Here is a 20,853-nt window from a genome sequence, read left to right as displayed (position 1 = left end):
TTGACTCACATTAATTTCCTGTGCATGTGTGTTACCTTCTAGGTTAATTCTTTTTGATGTAACCGTTTCTCTAGTTCCTGGTCCCCTTTTCCTATTGGCCTCAGTTGCTTTTAAGATATCTGCTTTAGTTTCTCTGCATTAAGGGCAACAAATGCTAGCTAGTTTTTTAGGTGTCTTACCTATCCTCATATCTCCCTTGTGTGCTCTCGTTTTTATCTTGTGATCAAAGTTCAATCCTCTTGTTGTGTTTGCCCTTGATCTAATGTCCGCATATGAGGGAGAACATATGATTTTTGGTCTTTGGGGCCAGGCTAACCTCACTCAGAATGATGTTCTCCAATTCCATCCATTTACCAGTGAATGATAACATTTTGTTCTTCTTCATGGCTGCATAAAATTCCATTGTATATAGATACCACATTTTCTTGATCCATTCGTCAGTACTGGGGCATCTTGGCTGTTTCCATAACTTGGTTATTGTGAATAGTGCTGCAATAAACATGGGTGTGCAGGTGCCTCTGGAGTAACCTGTGTCACAGTCTTTTGGGTATATCCCCAAGAGTGGTATTGCTGGATCAAATGGTAGATCAATGTTTAGCTTTTTAAGTAGCCTCCAAATTTTTTTCCAGAGTGGTTGTACTAGTTTACATTCCCACCAACGGTGTAAGAGGTTTCCCTTTTCCTTGCATCCTCGCCAACACCTATTGTTGGTGGTGTTGCTGATGATGGCTATTCTAACAGGGGTGAGGTGGAATCTTAGCGTGGTTTTAATTTGCATTTCCTTTATTGCTAGAGATGGTGAGCATTTTTTCATGTGTTTTTTGGCCATTAGAATTTCTTCTTTTGAGAAAGTTCTGTTTAATTCACGTGCCCATTTCTTTATTGGTCATTGCTACCTTAATTACCCTTTAAGGACTTGGAAGACACAAGGTAGTTGAGGTTGGGTAGCAAAGTGGTTAGAAGCACACTTCTGGAGCTAATGAGCCTGGGTTCTACTTGGCTCTGTAATGAACTCATGGTGCCACATTTTAACAGTTTCTTTATCTCTCATATAGAAAGATAGTAATACCGTCCCATCTCTTAGGGCTGTTGTGAGGATTAACTGATGACCAGTTCTTAGTGTAATGCTGGCCCATGGTAAGTGCTTTGTGTTTGGCCATTATTGCATCCCAACCCTTAAAACTAATCTTAAAAACTGTTATTCATCTTCTCACTCACTTTTCCCCTATAACATCACTGTCTGAATTGGAAGTGTACAGTAATGAAGCCAAATAATTACATAGAAAACAAAAGTAATTTCTTAAATATAAGTAAAATTAAAAATAATCTATAAGGTGATTAAAATTGTGATTCAGTAATAACAGTTGAAAGACATTTTCCCATATCAAATATGAGAATGATGTTTAATCAAAAATTAATGTTAATCAAGAAAATCTCATGTTTGATACTTAATATTTATAAATATATCTACATATCTATTTATGTTCATGAATTATTGTTTAGTCTAAAACTAACTTAAGACAGATTACACAGATACATATTATATAGCAAGATATTATTAAATTGAAATTAGGAAAAAATAGATAAAAGGGAAATAAAGGTGGAGAACATAAAAGATTTTAGTGTAAAAAAATCACATCCTGCAGCTCCATGTGCTTGTTCCAAGTAGTCTGCCAAGTTAGCTGTAGATGTCTGGTGGACAACTTTAAGAGTGATGATAGAATTCATCAAGATCATTATGTAAAGCAAACTAGTTGCTTAGGGAAAAGATAGTCACTGCTGACATTGTGATAAGAGTAATTTCTCTCATGTTGCTTAGTTTTAAAATATTCACCAGAAACTTGGAATAAAGTCATTAATAGCTTCATCTAGTAACTGTTTACAGAGCCCCTGGCCCACAGAAATTAGTACATTAGTTACAGAGAGCAGACAGGTGTCTAAAACTGTCCCAAGACTATGCAGTTAATAGAAAGTATAAGTAATACCTTAATAAATTCAAAGTACATGTTTATGATGAGGGGTTCATGTGTGGTGTTAAAGGAAGCAATTTGTTTGTCAGCAATCTAAGGACCACCCCAGGAGAAAATATTGCAACAAGTTAAACCCTAATATATTAACAATCCTAATTTCTTAATGGTAGTTTTTAAATAATGATTCTCTAATGTCGATTTGGAAAGTCAAGAGTATACTATCAGTGCATAGCCAACTCAGAACTGTTAAAGGTAACAGGAGAGGCTTGTCAAAAATACTACAAACCCTATGGATGATAATAACCCCTGACCCTCTGTACAACTTAGATCGTGAACTTATAAAATAACTAAGTATTATGCCTAATGTTAGCCCTTCACCTCAAATTGTCAAAAATTGGTTTTACATTTGAAAGAGAGAGAGAGAGAGAGACAAAAATTCACTCCTTCCCTAAAGAGTATACATTCATTCAACATTATTGAAAATTTATTATATTATGGGAATGTGAGTGGGATTACAACAAAAATTAAATTTGGTTCTTTTCCTAAAGGAAAAGAATTCACTGTTTAGGTTGGGAAACAAATGTATAAAGAAATAATTATAGCAATGTGACAAGTGCCACTAGACATATATAAGAAAAGATAAGCTCTGCCTGGCAGTGTAGAAAAGACCATACTGAGACAGAATTTCTTTTTGAAATATGAGCTTTTTTTTTTTTTGGCTAAGGGGAGATTGAATGATGGGGCGATATTCATCCCACATGGGGAAAATGCTCTTAGAGCACCTCCCAACCTATCAACCCAATATTTCCTAACTACTGATCAAGGGTCAGTGTGGAGCTAGGTGATACAGTAATTATGAAGACATAGAATACTTTCCATTACTATTCAAAATGTTTACTTGTCAGCGAGTGGCGATTTTTTACACACATTCAACAGTGATTAGTTCATTACTGTAGTTCCTAAATGGTGTATTGCAACACAAATTCTGTGGGTTACAGGAGAACATGATCTTGATCCAGGTGGATCAAGACAAGCCTCATAGAAGTGAAGCTGCATCTTACCTGAGAACTGGATTGGGACTGGATGATAGGAGACAGAGTGTTCAACAGTCCAGCCCTGAACACCTACTGAGTGCTTCCATGTGTGGAGTTCATGAATAAAGTAGTACTGGGATAGGGAGAAAATGGATTGAGAAAGTGTAGATCTGTGAAACAATCTGCTAGACTGGTGAACTGGAAATAAGGAATGGTGGGAAAGATGTAGAATGGAAAACAGGATTGAGCAAGAAAACTGCAGCTGGATTAAAGGACATTTTGAAAGATAGGTGGCAGTTTTTATATTTGGAATTTGTGAAAATGAGAAGTAGCTGAAGGTTTTTGAGTATGCAGTGGAACTGCAGAAAGGTGCTGCTGTTCCTTATGGATTATTATAGCAGAAGACCTGGACAGGAATGCAGAGACACCCTTACTTCTACCTCCTTCGTGTGCTTTTCCTGTTGCTATCATTCAATAAGGAAGAAAATTAAGGCCTATAGAGACTATGTGATTTGCTTAGGACCAAATGGTGTCTCTATCTCAGGATCTTTGTTTTCATCCTTAAAGAGTGTGTGTGTGTGTTTGTGTGTGTGTGTGTTCTATAGCTGGGTGGCTAAAGGACCAGGAACTGGAGTAAGCTTGGTATCCTGGCCTAAGGCCATGTAGGTGGGATGTGGGAGAGAAGGCAGGAAGCAGGGATTGACCCAGACTATGTGACAGCCATAGACTCAGAATGTTAGGCTCATAGAAGATCTAAGTGTCACCCAGTTCCAAGGTATGGCCTTACAGGGAGAGACAGTTGAGGGCTCAGAGAGACACTGACTCACACAACATGACAACCCAATGACAGGATCAAGATCTGCCTTTAGCCCAGCTGTATCCTTCTGTCAACCTCTAGTCTTTCCTCAGAATCTGTGCTTGTGTTGATGGGCTTTACTCTTGCCAGCTATTTCCTGTTTATGTCCATCCACTTTGGTTTCTCTGCTACAAAGACTTAGTTATAGGGAGTCACTGTTGGACTTTCCACATCTTCTACTCACTTTCCAAACTCTGTGTGTATGTATGTGTGTGTGTGTGTGTGTGTGTGTGTGTGTGTGTGTGTGAGAGAGAGAGAGAGAGAGAGAGAGAGAGAGAGAGAGAGAGGAGACAGAAATGCAATGTGAGATGCACTGGGAAAAGAAGGTCAGAGAGACATGCAGAAGATTATGCCAAAATGTTTGTGACCCATTCCAAAGAGAGCCACAGTTCCCTTCATTCTTCTTTCATCTTCCTCTTCCTGAGCAAGAGACCAACTCCTTGTAACTGCAGAAAGAGTGGGAATGAAAACAGGAGGGAGGCATTGCTACACTCTCTGGTATAGATGGCCTGAGAAATGTAGAATGGCCAGAAAATGACAAAGCCCTTCACGCCCTGACCCTCAGCTCTGCACTTCAGGCCTCTTTTTCTCTCTCTGAGTCTGGTTATGTGTGTCTGAATAAGAGGCTGGAGGATGAGACTCAGCAATCTCTCATCTCTTGCCACCCATGGCTTTGGAAGCCATGCTATTACTGGGAGAGGAGGGAGAGGTTGAGGACTAGCTGATATCTGGGACTGATGGGATATCACACACACACACACACAATTTGATAATTTAAAAAAGCAAACCCAACCCATCTCTATATTTATAAAATCATTTTGGGTAACTTCTCCACTGCCCCTCTGGATATGGCATATACCTTTGTCTGTGGCCTAAACAGTAAACAGATATTCACATTTTAGACATTACAGACCAAATGAGACCTTAAAAACCAACAGGCCTCTAAATGACTAAGAGCAGACCACATAAAATGATTCCTCAATATAAATATACACTTGAAAAAATTGAATTACTTTGCCCTATCACTGGTTGTTCTTATAAATAATTTTTGCACAGTGTGAAATTCCAGAATGCATACTTAAGGCCATTCAGCTATTTTCATGCTAATGTACATTTATTATTAATATGCACTATGAAACATTCTTTCTCATTGAAGGGTATAGGTGTGTGTTTATAAAAAACAGAGTGAATATCCTTGAACTCCATTCACATAACTGCACAGTAGTTTTTCATTCATTTAACTGAGTTGGGATTTATCTATATGGCTTATATTTTATATTTTGGGGAAGCTAAGTAGCAGAAGTATTATAATAGACAATGGTATTAACATATTCAGATCTGCAACTCAGCCCTCACTGCTTTACACATGTAATTAGGTTGTTTCCATGGTAATGATCTAATTATGGGCTTCTCCTTGGCCTTGTGTAATCACATTTGCTGCATTTGGCAGAGATGTTTTCCTTATTTTGTTGAACTGCAACACTTGACAAGATGTTCTCTCTTAAGATGAATAATGATTTTTCTTGGGAGAGAAAAAAATGAAATACACTGTTAAAGGTGATTTGAGAAAGATTACAGATATGTGACAAATCATGCCAATAATGAAATATCTATTACCTTTGAAAGCATATTCTATTTTTATCTTGTGTGTGTTGTTACTGATGGAAATCATAAGAGGTTCTTATTTTTAAAAAAAAAAAACCATACACACTATTTAAATGTAGTATTTACATGGGGCCTGAAGAAAATGTTAGGTCAAAAAAGAGAAAGCTCCAGAGAGCTTTGCAGAAAGAGAACTGGAGACCATATTCAGTGAGAATATTATATTGCAACTGACAAGGCTATTCATGAAAAGAGATTTGATTGTGGTTGCCATGGCAGTAGGAAACACCTGAAAAAATCAATTAAGACTTATTTTGGCAGAGATCCAAATGCAATCCTCTATGCACATGCAGAAGACAGGAGATGTAAATACTTGTAGAAAGACAGCTTTATTGTCTTTTCAAACCTTAGAATTTGAAAAGAATAAAAGTTTAGCTCTTTTATATGTATAAAATGCCAGTGTGCTATAAAACATTTTACAGAAGATCTTTACAGCAGAAATAATGTATATAATGGGTACTTCAGTCATATTACATCAGGGTTAGCAAGGTGTGTTGGGTCCAAGACACACAGTCCAATGTCTAGATACCTGGAATTCAGGTGCTGAGGATCAAAGGCTCTCTCCTTTAAAAAATATGGAGATGACTTCAAATCCAAAATTAGAACAGATCCCTAAGGACCCAGAATGTTGAAATTGCCTTCTGAATATCATTTTGTAGACAACAGAGTGGGTGGGTATCACTTCTTGATAACCTAACTGATTAAAATGTATAGATATTATTGTCTGGAAATAATTATAATGATATTAAGTAATTTTCTATTTATAGCAAACCAACCCTATAAAATATCAGATAGCTTGGTTTTAGAATTATATAGTATTTTCCTAAAGGGAAAATGAAATTCATGGGCTATTTAATAATTATATGCAGATAAGTAACAGGAATTTTTATTTTCTTTCTTGAATTGTTCATTTACTGAAAAAATATTTATTTATTACTTATCATGTGTCACGTGCTGCACAGGGGCCTGGAGATAAAGCAATGAATCAGAGAGTCATGATTGCTGCTTTCAAATTCCTTGTCATTTTGTGAGGAGAAAAGCAAAGACAATAAACCAACTTTATTTCTGGTCTAAGCAGTGTAAAGTAAGGAAATATAGGGCCCAACAGAAACTGAGAAAAGGGGATCTGACAGAGATGACATTCATTCCAGCAAAGGAAACAGTGAGCAATGACCACATGGAACAGGAACCAGATATCAAACATCAAAAACAAATAGGAGCCTGCGTAGTGCAAGGAGATGATGAGAGATGGGCCTGCATCATAAGCAGAGACCAGAGCGTCACAGTGCTTGTAAATCATGCTGACAAGCTTGGCTCCTAAGCACAATCAGAATCCACTAAAAGGCTTCTAGCAAGGGAACAGCATGGCCTGATTTGCAATAACTGCTGCTGCTCTTACCTTTAGAATCTAGTTTTGAAGCAGTGATTTTGGAAAAGATCAGTACAATGATTTTCATTCTGAAATATTGAGACTGCCAACAGGACCTTTCATAGTGTCATCTTAGGTGAGTCACTTTCCCTTTCTGGGAACCCGTGTATTCCCCTACATGAGTCCTTTTAGTTCTGTTTCTCTATGATGAGGTTTGCCAGTTTAGTTTGTTTTATGTTTATAGACAGATTTACTTACAGTGTGAATACACCTGTACTCATGAGTGAATTGTTTTTGATTACTCAGAGCTCTGTCTCACCCCCCAACTGCCTGATCTGAAAGTTTTGAAACATCTTTACTCCCACCACGAGGCCCTGTCTCTGAGTGGGATCAAACTAGAAGGGCTACTGTGCCCATCACAGAGGAGGGTGTCTGTTTGTAGGAGTCACTGTGACTCCTACATTCCTACACTGTGAGAATGAATGATGGTTTTAAAGAGTAGCCATAAAGCATTGGGAACATGGCAGTGAATGGCTTTCATGTTGTCTGCTCTTTTTTCCTTATACCAAGGATAGTCCTTTTTATTGAGTAGCTTATAGAGTGTGACAGTGTTTTAAGCACAGTCAAAATAAACCAGCTCCTTCTGTTTGTAGTCAAGACTGCCAAACATGTGAAGAGCAGAAGTGTACTTACAAGTCAGAAATAAGTTAGAAGGTAAAAGAAAGGTCAGAGATTTGTTACTTGGTCATAGAATAAACGTTCCCTTAGGGTTTTCTGGAAAACCTGGACCTGAAATTCAGTTTTCTCACAGAAAATTTTATATTATTGTTAATAACCAACCATTTGTTAATTATTAGCATCAGTCATGATAATTTAAAAAACTTTGTGTATTTAACATTGGTGGGTAGGTAATGTGGGTGCACTGAAAATATTACCATGCATTTGTTCAATAAATTTTATGAGATATTTTGTATGATCAGATGAAAAACTATGTCACTCAGAAGTTTGTTCTAGAGTGCACAGTTAATGACAGTGCAGTATGATAAGCATGGTGATGTACTTCCCTTAGTTGAAATTATATAGCCTAACTTTGTGGGTTTAGACAACAGTTGGCTAATAGTGGGATTGTGAATGTGACCTGTGTCTCCAGCATTCTCAGTAATTCAAGTGTAATGCTAACTAATGTGATATGAAAATCTTGAAGTAACCAAGAATATTTGGGAATTAGGGGAAAATAATTTATTTTCAGTGAAAATGAAAATAAGGTGCTATAACTGGTCATTCAACATGTTTGAGCCTCTATCTTTGGAGCAGTACTCCTGGGCTTGGGATGACAGGAAGAAACGAGACTGACAAGGGCTTGGTAGCTATAAAGCTTAAGTTTTGGGGACCACATGACGGAAGAACTCTATTTGCTTTGTTATTTGCAAAGGCAGTCTTGTATTTCTGCTATCAAATCAAGCCTTTGGATTGGCTTTTGGAACAGATAAAGGACATTAGTGGAAAAATGGGAATTGAAATAAAGTTTGTAGTTTAGTAAATAATATTGTACTGTTGTTAATTTTTTAGTTTTGAAAATTGTATGATGGTTATACAAGATGTTACCATTTGGGGAAGTTGGGTAAAGGATCTAAGGCAATCTTCTATATATCTAAAAACTCTCTTTAAAAACCCTGAAGCTACATAAACAAAAACAGCAGCAACAATAGCCACAAAAAACAGAGGCCTTGACTATGCTCTGTCCTTCAGTTTCTGTGGTCTTCTTGCTGTCTTTGTCTTTTTGCTTCCTCTCTCCCAGTGAATGCTATTGGTCAGGCAGCAGAGAATGGATGAAGATCAGAGTGGTACTTGACTATGATTTGTGTTCTTTACTACTTTACCATTTTCAGGTATCAAAGGGTGTCTTTTTGAACATGGGATTATGTAATTATCAAAAGCAGTGATTACTCTCACCATCTTTGTCAAGGTTATGCATTCCAAGGCAGAGGAGTGGAGACCTTACAGAGATGATTCCTGTCTTTTCTATGCCATTTGTGATTTTGATTATGGCCTCTAATGTTGTTCTTTATTTTATGTCTGAATCTAAGGATGCTGGAATTAGAAGAGTTCTTGACCATGACCTGGTTTGTCCAGCTCTTTTAATTCACAGATAAGGAAAGTGAGGCTTGGGCAGGTGAAGGAATTTGTTCAGGATGATGTTTTCAGTTAGTAGGGAAGCTGAGAGTAGAGCTAGGTGTCTTGACCTCTAATAAGGTACCTTCTATATTACAAGCTATATCGTAGACACTTGAGACAGATTTACTAATGAACATGGTGCCAAAACTCCAAGGTGAAAGTTCATTCTATTATAAACAGTCCATTATCATTTATAGTATGCCATAACAGATCCTGTTGGGAGTCTAACACAAGCATAACCCTGTGGGCAGCAGTATACATGATGCCAAGAAATGTTGGTTGAGCTAGATTACTCACTAAAGATTGATCAAAATATTCCCCTCTTCTATAATTAATTTTATAAGCATCCACATGTCTGGACTGACAGCAAATATAAAAAGTGCCAAAATAACACTACTACACACAATTTTATTACCTCAGAGATTTAAAAATAGCTCAAGTGTCAAGGCATTTTGGGGGGGTTTATTGAACTCAGGACCTCAAGCTTACTAAGCAGGTATGCTACCACTTGAGCCATGCTCCCAGCCCTTTTTGCTTTAGTTAATTTTTGAATAGGGTCTCACATTTTTCCTCAGGCTGGCCTGGACCTGGATCCTCCTATTAATGCTTCCCACATAGCTGGGATGACAGGCATGTACCATTATACACAGATATATTGGTTAAGATGCGGTCTTGCTAACTGTTTCCCTGGGCTTGACCTCAAACCACTATCCTCCCAATCTCTGTCTCCCAAGTAGCTGGGAGTACAGGCATGAACCACCACACCTGACCCAGGTGTTTTTTTTTTTTTTTCTTTAATGATGCATTATGTGAAGTCCACATACATGCTGAAGTCATAGGCATGAGTCATTTATAGGCACTACCAATTCTTGCTTTACACCACAAAGACTGGGTGTCAAAGAGAGTGGTTATAAATTAAACCTGACACAAAGCTGGTATCTGGCCAGTATCTAATTCTAGTTTGCTTCCTTGTCATTCAGATAAGATCAGAGATGTGATCAATAAATTGAGAAAATTATAACTATTGGAAAGATTATGCATGTTTCTTTCTTGACTCCTATTTTTTTCCAAGGTATCATGGCTATTGTTGGTCCAGTCTCACTATGGTACATATTTCACCTGATCCAGTGACTTAGCAATATAGTTCAGTCCTGCATCCTCCCCCTTGAGCCCATTTCCTGTCTATCAAGATGCTTTTTGTAGGGTTGAGGCTTTAGCCAAGGCAGCCTGTATACAGTGCACAGCACGGTCTTAGGTTGCTCTAAAAACAGTCCTTTTCAGCAGCTGCAGTTCTTGAGCAAGCACATTTTGCTAGCACTAGCCACAATTTGTCTTGGATCAAATTAACGAATGATTCCAAGACTTCCCCAGATCTCTTTGGTGTGGCGTTTTCTACCTGTTTTCTTCCTTCACTGAGCATCACCCCAAACTTCAGACTCTTTCTCTGCCCCCTCCATTTTTGTCTTCTTCCATTTCATCCCTATCCCTTTCTTTCTCTCTCTCTCTTTTCTCTCTACCAGCTCCTTTCACAGAAACTTGCTGTGCCTACAGCTCAGTTAGGTCCTGGGGATTCACTGTTGGATGGGATATACTCTGTGCTTTTCAAATGTGCACCTTTCTGGATGTCACCTTCTGCTGGCCAGACTGTACTTTCCCTGCCTAAAGTGGGTGAATCTGGCCATTTTCTTGTCTCCTCCTCAGCACTCTTTCTGTCTCTTTCTGAACACTATAAACCTGCATTTATATCAGACAGTCTCTAAGGTTACACACTGATGAGAAATAACTGTCAAACAGCATGAAGATATTTAATGATGGTTTAAAAAGGACCTGGGAATAAAGTTGTATGAGAAATTTGTTACATATTTAATTTAGGAAACATTGTTACAGTATCAAGGGAGGAAAGGAAGAAAATATATTGTTCCCCATAAAAATGCAGTAAAAGATAAAGCACAAACAGTCCCTCTGTTATGTTGAAATATTGTCATTCTGTGATTAAATGGAGGCGGCAAGGTGGTTTCTGTTTGGCACTGGTGCCAGAGAGGCGTGGGGGAAAGAATAAAGGCATCAAAGCCATAGGTTTGATCTTTTCTAGAGCTCTAAGGAAATTAAAATGCAAACACAGCACAGTGGCACAGGGATTCTGAGGCTCCTCAGAGGAGGAGTCCAGTACTTGGTGAGCCAGATGGGCCATGAAATGAACTTAAATTTTGGGTCATTTGACACCTCTGTTTTCCTCAGCATGGCAGCACTAACAGGAACCAAGGTCACATCATTTTTTTTTAATGTACAAAACCCAAAACTATGTCTTTTCTATCCTGAGAATCTGAGAAAAGAACCATCTTGTAAATGAGTCAGCCTGAACTGGTCAGCTATTTCAGTCAATTTTTGGCTCTGAGCTTTGACACAGTCTGTTAATAGGGTAGATTGTGCTTGTGTGGAAGGCTTCAGAAAGTGGCAGGCATTTCCTAGTCCATCACTCACTTGAGCTCCTGAACCTAGGATCAATAAATATTCTATTATTGCATTATTTATGGCTAACTACAAACAACTTCTATCATTAAATCTTTGCTTTTAGTTGTCCCTCATTAGCAAGGGATCAATTCCAGATCTCAATCTGGGTCATGCCAAGAATAAAAAAAGAGCAATGTGTGAAAGTGTTTATTCGTATACTTATTTATATTTCATATTAAAATATGTATCATGATAAAATTATCTGTACACTTAGTATTTTCATAGGTTTTAGTTTCAAAAGCCAGCCTGACCTTCATTTTAGATATTATGGTGACATAGGAAAACTCTGGACCTCACTGAGATGAATTTGGGCTCTTATCTTTGTGTCCACATCTCCAATGACTGCTTGTGACATTCTCCCTAGTTTCTTCTGAGTGAATTGATGATGCCTTAGTTTTTCTATAGGTCTTAAAGCTCTGTGAATGGAAGAGAGTCATAGAAAGGGGCCTTTGATGGCATGTGGGGACAGGGTTTAAAAAGCATCCCTTGCTAAAATTCAGAGTTCAAATAAAAGTAGTGACAACCACGGCCATTGCATTAAATCTGAGTGCCCTCTGGAAGATCTGTGCATGCTTAATGATCAACTATTTCTTAATATAGGAGGTGGTTCTGCCTGGGAGAACACAAATTGAGCCAGGACTGGAAGATTGCCTGTGAGCTAGAGATAGCTGACATGTTTTATTTAGCACATGGTGTTATTTTTTTATTTTGTTGTTGTTTTGCTTTAAGTGAGAATTTGAATGTGTTGGATGGACTTGTGCTATAATTTACTACAGTCTCCACCACTTGGCCTCCTTTACTTCTGACCTTCCTACCCTAGAGCTATTTGAGTTGGTAATACCTAGTCTAGATAACTCAGAAGGTAGAACTGGGCAGTCATGTGCGCAACGATTACTGAGCATCTAACATGTGCCGGGCCAATTGGGGACAGTGAAGATACCACTGGACGTGGTCCTCCCTACTAGAGTTCGTATTCTGGTAAGAAACACAGCACAAACATTGTTTTACAAATACTTAAGTAATTACAAATGTGCTAAGAGCTGTGGTGGAGCATGGCAGCATGCTGTGTTTGTGTATTACAGAAGAATCAAATTTAGTCTAGGAGCAAGAAAAGACTTCCCCAAGGAAGAGATTTTTAAACTGAGACATGAAGTAGAAATTTTTCAGTGAAGAGTGTACAAGGAAATGTTGATTGAGAGAGAAAACCCAGTATTTTCAAGGGCAGACCAAGTTTGAAAATGAAGTTTGCCCTAAGCGAGATTAATGTGGATTAGCAAACATGTCTCTATACTTGTTTCTTCAAATCTTGTTAGTAAAGGATCAGGGTGGTAGGGGGAGGACATAAAGAATTACACATTTTCCCCCTGATACTTGCTCCTTGTCCCTTACTCAACCTTCCCATTTAGGTCAGTGAGTGATTCATAGAACCTCTCAGTTACCTGTTTTGGTGACCTTGGAGTTGTCCTATCTCCTTTTCTATCACTTCGTACAATTTGCCAGTCTCCAAATTTCATACCTTCATTTTGTGACATGTCTTTGATTTCTTCCACTTCCTTTCCTTTTTTCTTCTTCTCATCTCTTCTTAAACAGCTTTCCCCTTCTACCATTGGTTTGTCTCTCTGGAGTCTAAGCTGCTGCCTTTGTCCACATGCCCTGCTTTCCTCGCTTAGTTTAAGATGGATCTTCCCAAAGCATTTCCTTACACTGACTGACCTTTTCAATGGCTGTCTGTTCTTCTTTCACCTAAAGCACAAAGACTCAGACTCTTAATCTACTACTGAGGTCCCTCAATCACCTGAGGGCTTATGTCACTTCTTTGCTCCCTATCTGAGTTTTCAGCCTGGCCACAAATGATCTGGTATCAAGAGTGAGTATTTTGAAAGAAAAACAGTAGCTACAGCAGACATTTGGAAGAATTATGTGATTATTTTACCCCAATATCTTAGTATAAAAGTGAATTCTATTTTTTTTAACTGGTACACACTCCTTACACACATATATAGGGTAAATTTTCATTGCACAATTTTTATTTAGCTTACTATGGACCATGGGAGTTTATATTTTCATTCTGGATGCTCTTCTTCAAATATGATATAAACATTTCTATTGAAAAGAATGGATAATGTTCTCTATGTTTGAATCTAAGTGGGTCTATGACTATAACCAAAGTAATGCTATATGACTTTGGATACTATGCCATAAACATAATATGGCTTCTGCCTGGGTTTCTTGCTTTTAGAATCCAGGCACCATGGCACAAAGAAGTAAGGGAGCACACATGGGTAGGTCATGTGTAAGTGTTCTGAGCAGAAGTCCCAGCTGATGTCTCAGTCTGCAACTAGCATCAGCCACCAGACTTGTGAATGAGGAAGCCTATGAAATGCTCCCAACTGACTGAGACCATCCAGAGGAAGGACTGAGATGAGCCCACTCAACCCCTAGAACTGTGAGTAATAATGAAAAAAATAAAGTTTTTGTTTAAGCAACTTAGTTTAGGGATGATTTACTATTACATCAATAGGTAACAAAACTCATGTCTTAAACCAGTAAAACATAGACATTTTAAATTAGAAATTTATCCTAAAAATTTTTAAAGGGCAAAAGAAAAGTTTTGTTACCAATATATAAACATCACTTATTACCTGGAAATAATGGGAAAAGAATCTCAGATAACTGACTTTAGTTTTGTTTTGGTTTTCCTATAACTGCCTATCTGGTCAACTCCTTGAAAACAGGAAATGTTTTAGACATGGCAGAAGTAGTTTCCTTTGCAGTAATTTATCTTTTTAACGGAATGATGTTCAGTTCTATAAATTCTATAAAAATTTGTTTGTGATTTATTTTAACAACTTTTCAAAGGATATTTGAATTATCTCATTTAATCCTTTCAAAATGTCTCATTTTACAGATGAGGTTAGGAGACCTATTCTAAGGTTGTATAGGCAAGCAGTATGTCTTTTTTATACTCAGATCTTCCAGCTTTAATCCTGGAATACCACTCATGCCATCACAGAATCTGCTTACTGATTTTCTTTCTAACAATATTTGCAGAAGCATGCTGGATATTCGTGCATCTGGGGAGGGCTCTTTTTGTTCTATAGACTAGATGGCTTGATTTGTTCTCCAATGCCTTATTGAAGCTATAGAAACCAAAAGCTCATCATAGGAATCAGGAGAAAGCACCCATGGTACCTGCTAGGGGGTTTGCATTTTAGGCTCAGAGATAATGTGTCAGAAGGGCTCAACCCTAAATTTTTCTTGTGAAATAGCCAGATGGTGATTATTTTGATATTTTACCAATGATCTTTGCAAAAGTTGAGAACAGACAGGATAATGCAAAAAGCACCCACTGTGGAATCAGACATCTGCATTTGAAGCATGACTCTGCCACGTACAGATTCTGTGATTTTAAGCCAGCTTGTGACCTTTCAGAGAATCCGTTTCCTTGTCTCTTAAATGGGGAACAGAGTAGCTTCTGCTTCACTGGGGGTGTTGAGAGAAAATAATGAGATGACATATGTAAAATGCTTTCTGTGATGCTGGCTTGTAATAAACACTAAAGAACTAGTATTGCATTACATGCAAAGCAAAAAATCATTTCAATTAAACTTTAAAAAACATAACAGCTTAAATTCACTCAAAACTATCTTGAGATCTTTATTCAATGTTTTTGTGTGACTTTGGGCAAACCACTTCACAGTTCTGGGCCTCATTTAAGATTTAGCTATGAGAGTTCCAAGATTCCCGTCTTCTGGATTTAAAATTCTGACTTTTACACAGTAACTAATATGACATTAAACTGTTTTGGGTTTGTTCATCTTCTGACTGGTTTCTTTATAATTACCACTGATCCATCATAGTTTGTCTTTCAAATTCCAATGACATCCTGCCATTCTGTTATTTGATTTGCTGACAGTTGGAAGATATTTACTCTCTGCAAACATTCCATTAGCAAAGGTCCCAACCTTTACAGTATCACTGCAGTTTTGCTAAGAATCCATAGTTCCTTCATCTTTGTGATATATCACCTAATTGGGCAGTGCATTTGAAAAGATGTCAGAACCCTCTTAAGGCTATGTTGACTTTCACTGGTGAAGACTAGTTTTGTCTGTCAGATAGTGCACATATTATCCTAATTTATTCAGTCATAATTAAATAAAACTAAAATCACAGACGGTATCTGTGATTTATGGAAGTTAGCATTTGCAAAGAACTTCAACATTAATAGTCATATAAATATGACATTATTATTCTCATATACAGATGAGAAACTAAGCCTCAGTTTATAACTTGTCACCTGAAAATAGATAGATAGATAAGTAATTTCAGAGCTGAGTCTCAGAGCTTTGCCTTGGTTCTAGAGATTTCTCATTTTACCATGCAATATGTTTCTGTTAAGGAGATCTGGTACCATCCATATTGTGTGGCTTGAGGAAAAACTGCTAATCAATCTCTAAATATTTTCCTTGATTATAAATGAAAGTGTCAACAAAATGGAAATGGGGATCCATCAATTGCTGAGGTTCAGCTGCTAACGGACCCTCAGTAGCACATTTTACGTCAGAGGCAGAAAAGGGCTGGCAGAGAGTCTTTTGGCCAGAAAGTAGGGCAGATGATCAAGTATTTTCCTCTTACCCCTATAGCAAGTCTTAGTAGAGGCAAAGAAAAGGTTGCACAACTAAGAATTTTTAAAGGGCTGGAAGTCTTGGGAGGGAAGACAGACATAGGATTTTTAGACTCTTGGAATTTTGATCTCAGACTATTGGATTGGAAACTTCGGGCATCTGGGATTGTGAACTCCTTGAATACCTTTGAGCTGAGTTGGCCCTGGGTGGCTTGGTTGTTTGGGGCTACAGAGATTTCTGGTAAGGCAGCCATGTGTGGTTTTGCAACATGGCACAGGTCCACAGATGAAGTTGAATGGAGCATTTGCTTGAGGTACTTTCTGTTCCAGGCAAAGAAAGTGTTCTGGAACAACCCAGTTCCAGTGTATAAGAACTGGCCCCAACGTGCTGTGAGAATGAAAGAGGCAGACAGGTCAAGGATGTCACAGAGCTCAAGTTAATTGGGGAATTTACTGACAAAAATCATGGTTTTGGGAGGCAGCAAGACCAAATGGATCCCCATGATTTTGGTCAGAAAAATGAGACTTATAAAGTGGAAGGCAGCTATGCTCACCACTGTACCACTAACGCCTGCTCAAGGAGGACTTATAAAGTGGTAAGGACAAAAGTGATTCCAACCTGGAAGGTATCTGGCTTATCATAAGCTTATATCAAAAAGTAAGGAATGTATGTACCTTATAGGGTTCAGTTGTAAAGCTTCTCATACTACATTCTTTATGGTTTTGTCTATTTATAGTAAACTAGGAGATTATGAGGGTAAAATTAGCTAGGGTTACTCCAGGACAATCATGGCAGTTACAACTCAAGATCATTGCAGGCATATCAAGATGAATCTGTACCGAGAGAGAGGATGCCGATCAGTTCACCAGGTAGAAAAAGCCAGACTCAAGCAGGTGCTATGTTGAGGAATAGAGCATTTTCTTTATAGGGTCCAACCCTTTGCTGCACCTATAAAAACTTAAATGCGACACGGAGTGCATGGAGCAAGGAATTCCAGCAATGGCTACATTTGTTTATAAAATAAACATGCAGAGAGAATATCAAGTTATAATGATTCAGGCTATATTGATTCATGCATACTGTCTATGGTATAACTGACACAGCATAGCTGTTAAATATCCATTAATAATTTGAAATAATACTCATTTAGCAGATGATCTATAACCTATGATTTCAAATATGGACTGTTTCAAAACTCATCTCAAGAGAATGGGAAGACAAGCCACAGATGTGGAAAAGATGTATCTGTTATATAACATATCTGTTTGTATATGTTACCTAACATATACAAAGAATGCCTAGAAGTCAATAATAAGAAAATGAATGACTTTATTAAAAAATGGGCCAAGACCGGAAGAAACATCTCACTAAAAAGAAGATATACAGATAGCAAATAAGCATCTGAAAAGATGCTCAAAATCATGTTAATAGGGAACTGCAGATCAAAACAACAGTGAGATACCACTACATACCCATTAGGATGGCCAAAATCCACAATGCTGGCAATACCAAATGCTGACCAAATGTGAAGCAACAGGATCTTTCATTCATTTCTGATGTGAATGTGAAATGGTATAGACACTTTGGAAGACAGTTTGAGAATTTCTTACAAAACTAAACATAATTGTATACTATACTCCTTGATATTTATTCAGACAAGTTAGAAAATTAAAGTCCTCACAAAAACATGTACACAAATGTTTATGACAACATTCACTTATAATTGCCCAATATTAAAAGCAACCAAGATGTTTTTCAGCACATAGTGGAATATTATTCATAACTAAAAGAAATGAGCTACCAAGCTATGGAAACATGGAGGAAACTTAACTATACATTACCAAGTGGAAAAAGACAATTTGAAAAGACTACATGCTGTATGACTTCCACATGGCTTATAGTTTATATGACATTTTGGAAAAGTACAAATTTTGGACAGAGTAAAAATATCATGGTTGTAATGAGTTAGAAGAGAGGGCAAGGTGACTCAGCACAGGGAACTTCTAGGCTCATGAAACTATTCTATGATATTATGATATTATGGGGATACATGTCATTTTAGATTTATGAAAACCCATAGAATGTACACCGAGTGAACCCAAATGTTAAAACTATGGGCTTTAAGTGATAATGATGTGTCAATGTAGGTTCAGTGACAAATGTACCGTCCTGAGGTAGGGATACTGATAATGAGAGAGGCTGTGGGGATATGGAGACAGAAGGTAAATGAAAAATCTTTATAGTTTCCACTCAATTTTCCTGTGAGTCTAAAATTGATCTGAGAAATAAAGACTATTTAAAAAACAATATATGAGCAAAAGAAGAGAGAAAAACTATCCCAAAATGTACCAGCCAGTGGTAAGTACCCTTACTTTATAATTCATCTTTCCCAATCATTTAATGGTAGTAGAGGACCTACTATGTATACCTGGCATCGTTCCAGGTACTGTGGACACAGCAGTTAAAATATGATGTGTACTATGTAGTATCAATTTTTAATAGATGTTATGAAAGAATATAAGCAAGGGGGATAGAGAGGATAGATAGGAAAGATGGTTGTATTTTAAATACATGTTTTATTTTATACTTTTTAATTTTTGAAGTACTAGAGATTGAACTCAGGGTCTCATATGTGGCAGGTAAACACTCTACTGTAACCGTGGGCCAAGTGGTTATATTTTAAATAGAGTGTTTAGAGAATGCCCTATTTTGATTTTTGAAGAAAGACCTAAAGGAGGTATTACACAATGAACATTTTTAGGTAAGGCATTTTGGGTAGAAGAAATAGCATTGAGTCAAGTATAGCTTGACTAGAAAGAGAAAAGGGGAAATTGATAGAAGACAGTCATAATGATAAGGATTGTTCAGATAAAATAGGGCATTATAGTCCATTAGGATGACTTGGCTTTTAATTGACATGAGGTAGGAAGTCATTGAGTGGTTTTGAGCAGACCAGTGATGCATTCTGACTTATGTTTTAAAATGATGACTCTGGTTGCTAGAGAATAGAAAATAGAGAGGAAAAACAGGGAGATTAGGCTATTATAATAACTCTGGAGAGCAGCAGTATTGATTTGGATCAGAGTGGTATCAGTGGAAGTAAGATAAGTGGTCAGATTCCACCCATATTGGAAAAAAGAGGGCTGATGGAAATGGAAGCAAGATATAGAAACTAGTGTGGAATCAAGGATGACTCCAATGTTGCTTGCCTTGAGTATCTTGAAGTGTAGAGTTGGAATTAATTAGATTGAGATAGATTTTGGAAGAAGTAACTTTTATGGTATTAAGAACTTGGGAGTTTGCTTTTGGACATGTTATGTTTGAGAGAGTTTCTATCCAGTTCAAGGTTTTGGAGATGGGTGTGAAGTGCAGAAAGGGGGGAGTAATCCTAAAATGTCACCATTAATGGCTATCTTATGAATGCAATCTTCTATTGCCAGTCTTTGGAGCTGCTTATAGTTTTCCTATATTATAGCAGTCTTAATGAATGTTCCTATGCATACATATTAGAATATATCTTTATTTATTTATTTTTAATTGTTTTATTATTCATATGTGCATACAAAGCTTGGGTCATTTCTCCCCCCAGCCCCCACCCCCTCCCTTACCACCCTCTCTGCTCCTCTCCCTCTCCCACCTATCCCCTCAATACCCAACAGAAACTATTTTGCCCTTAACTCTAATTTTGTTGAAGAGAGAGTATAGGCAATAATAGGAAAGAACAAGGGTTTTTGCTGGTTGAGATAAGGATAGCTATACAGGACATTGACTCACATTGATTTCCTGTGCGTGTGTGTTACCTTCTAGGTTAATTCTTTTTGATCTAACCTTTTCTGTAGTTCCTGGTCCCCTTCTCCTATTGGCCTCAGTTGCTCTTAAGGTATCTGCTTTAGTTTCTCTGCATTGAGGGCAACAAATGCTAGCTAATTTTTTAGGTGTCTTACCTATCCTCACCCCTTCCTTGTGTACTCTCGCTTTTATCATGTGATCAAAGTCCAATCCCAATATTGTGTTTGCCCTTGATTTAATGTCCACATATGAGAGAGAATATATGATTTTTGGTCTTTGGGGCCAGGCTAACCTCACTCAGAATGATGTTCTCCAATTCCATCCATTTACCAGCGAATGATAACATTTCGTTCTTCTTCATGGCTGCATAAAATTCCATTGTGTATAGATACCACATTTTCTTAATCCATTCGTCAGTGGTGGGGCATCTTGGCTGTTTCCATAACTTGGCTATTGTGAATAGTGCTGCAATAAACATGGGTGTGCAGGTGCCTCTGGAGTAACCTGTGTCACAGTTTTTTGGGTATATCCCCAAGAGTGGTATTGCTGGATCAAATAGTAGATCAATGTTCAGCTTTTTAAGTAGCCTCCAAATTTTTTTCCAGAGTGGTTGTACTAGCTTACATTCCCACCAACAGTGTAAGAGGGTTCCTTTTTCCCCGCATCCTCACCACACCTGTTGTTGGTGGTGTTGCTAATGATGGCTATTCTAACAGGGGTGAGGTGGAATCTTAGTGTGGTTTTAATTTGCATTTCCTTTATTGCTAGAGATGGTGAGCATTTTTTCATGTGATTTTTGGCCATTAGAATTATTTCTTTTGAGAAAGTTCTGTTTAGTTCACCTGCTCATTTCTTTATTGGT

At 37.6% G+C, this 20,853-nt stretch overlaps 1 long non-coding RNA gene across 1 annotated transcript in view; it reads left to right on the top strand.

Annotated features, from left to right (window-relative positions):
- Window positions 1-6,879: 6,879 nt before the first annotated feature.
- LOC141423084 (uncharacterized) overlaps window positions 6,880-20,853 on the top strand; it is an 80,570-nt gene continuing 66,596 nt past the window's right edge. The window contains exon 1 of the long non-coding RNA XR_012447739.1: window positions 6,880-7,027. This is a non-coding gene — a long non-coding RNA (uncharacterized lncRNA). The remainder of the gene's footprint in view (window positions 7,028-20,853) is intronic.

This window comes from Castor canadensis, chromosome 5 (genome assembly GCF_047511655.1).
Source record: "Castor canadensis chromosome 5, mCasCan1.hap1v2, whole genome shotgun sequence".
In the NCBI taxonomy this organism is placed as follows: Eukaryota; Metazoa; Chordata; class Mammalia; order Rodentia; family Castoridae; genus Castor; species Castor canadensis.
Note: the sequence above shows the minus strand (reverse complement) of the source record. Positions and strands in the feature narration are given on the sequence as shown.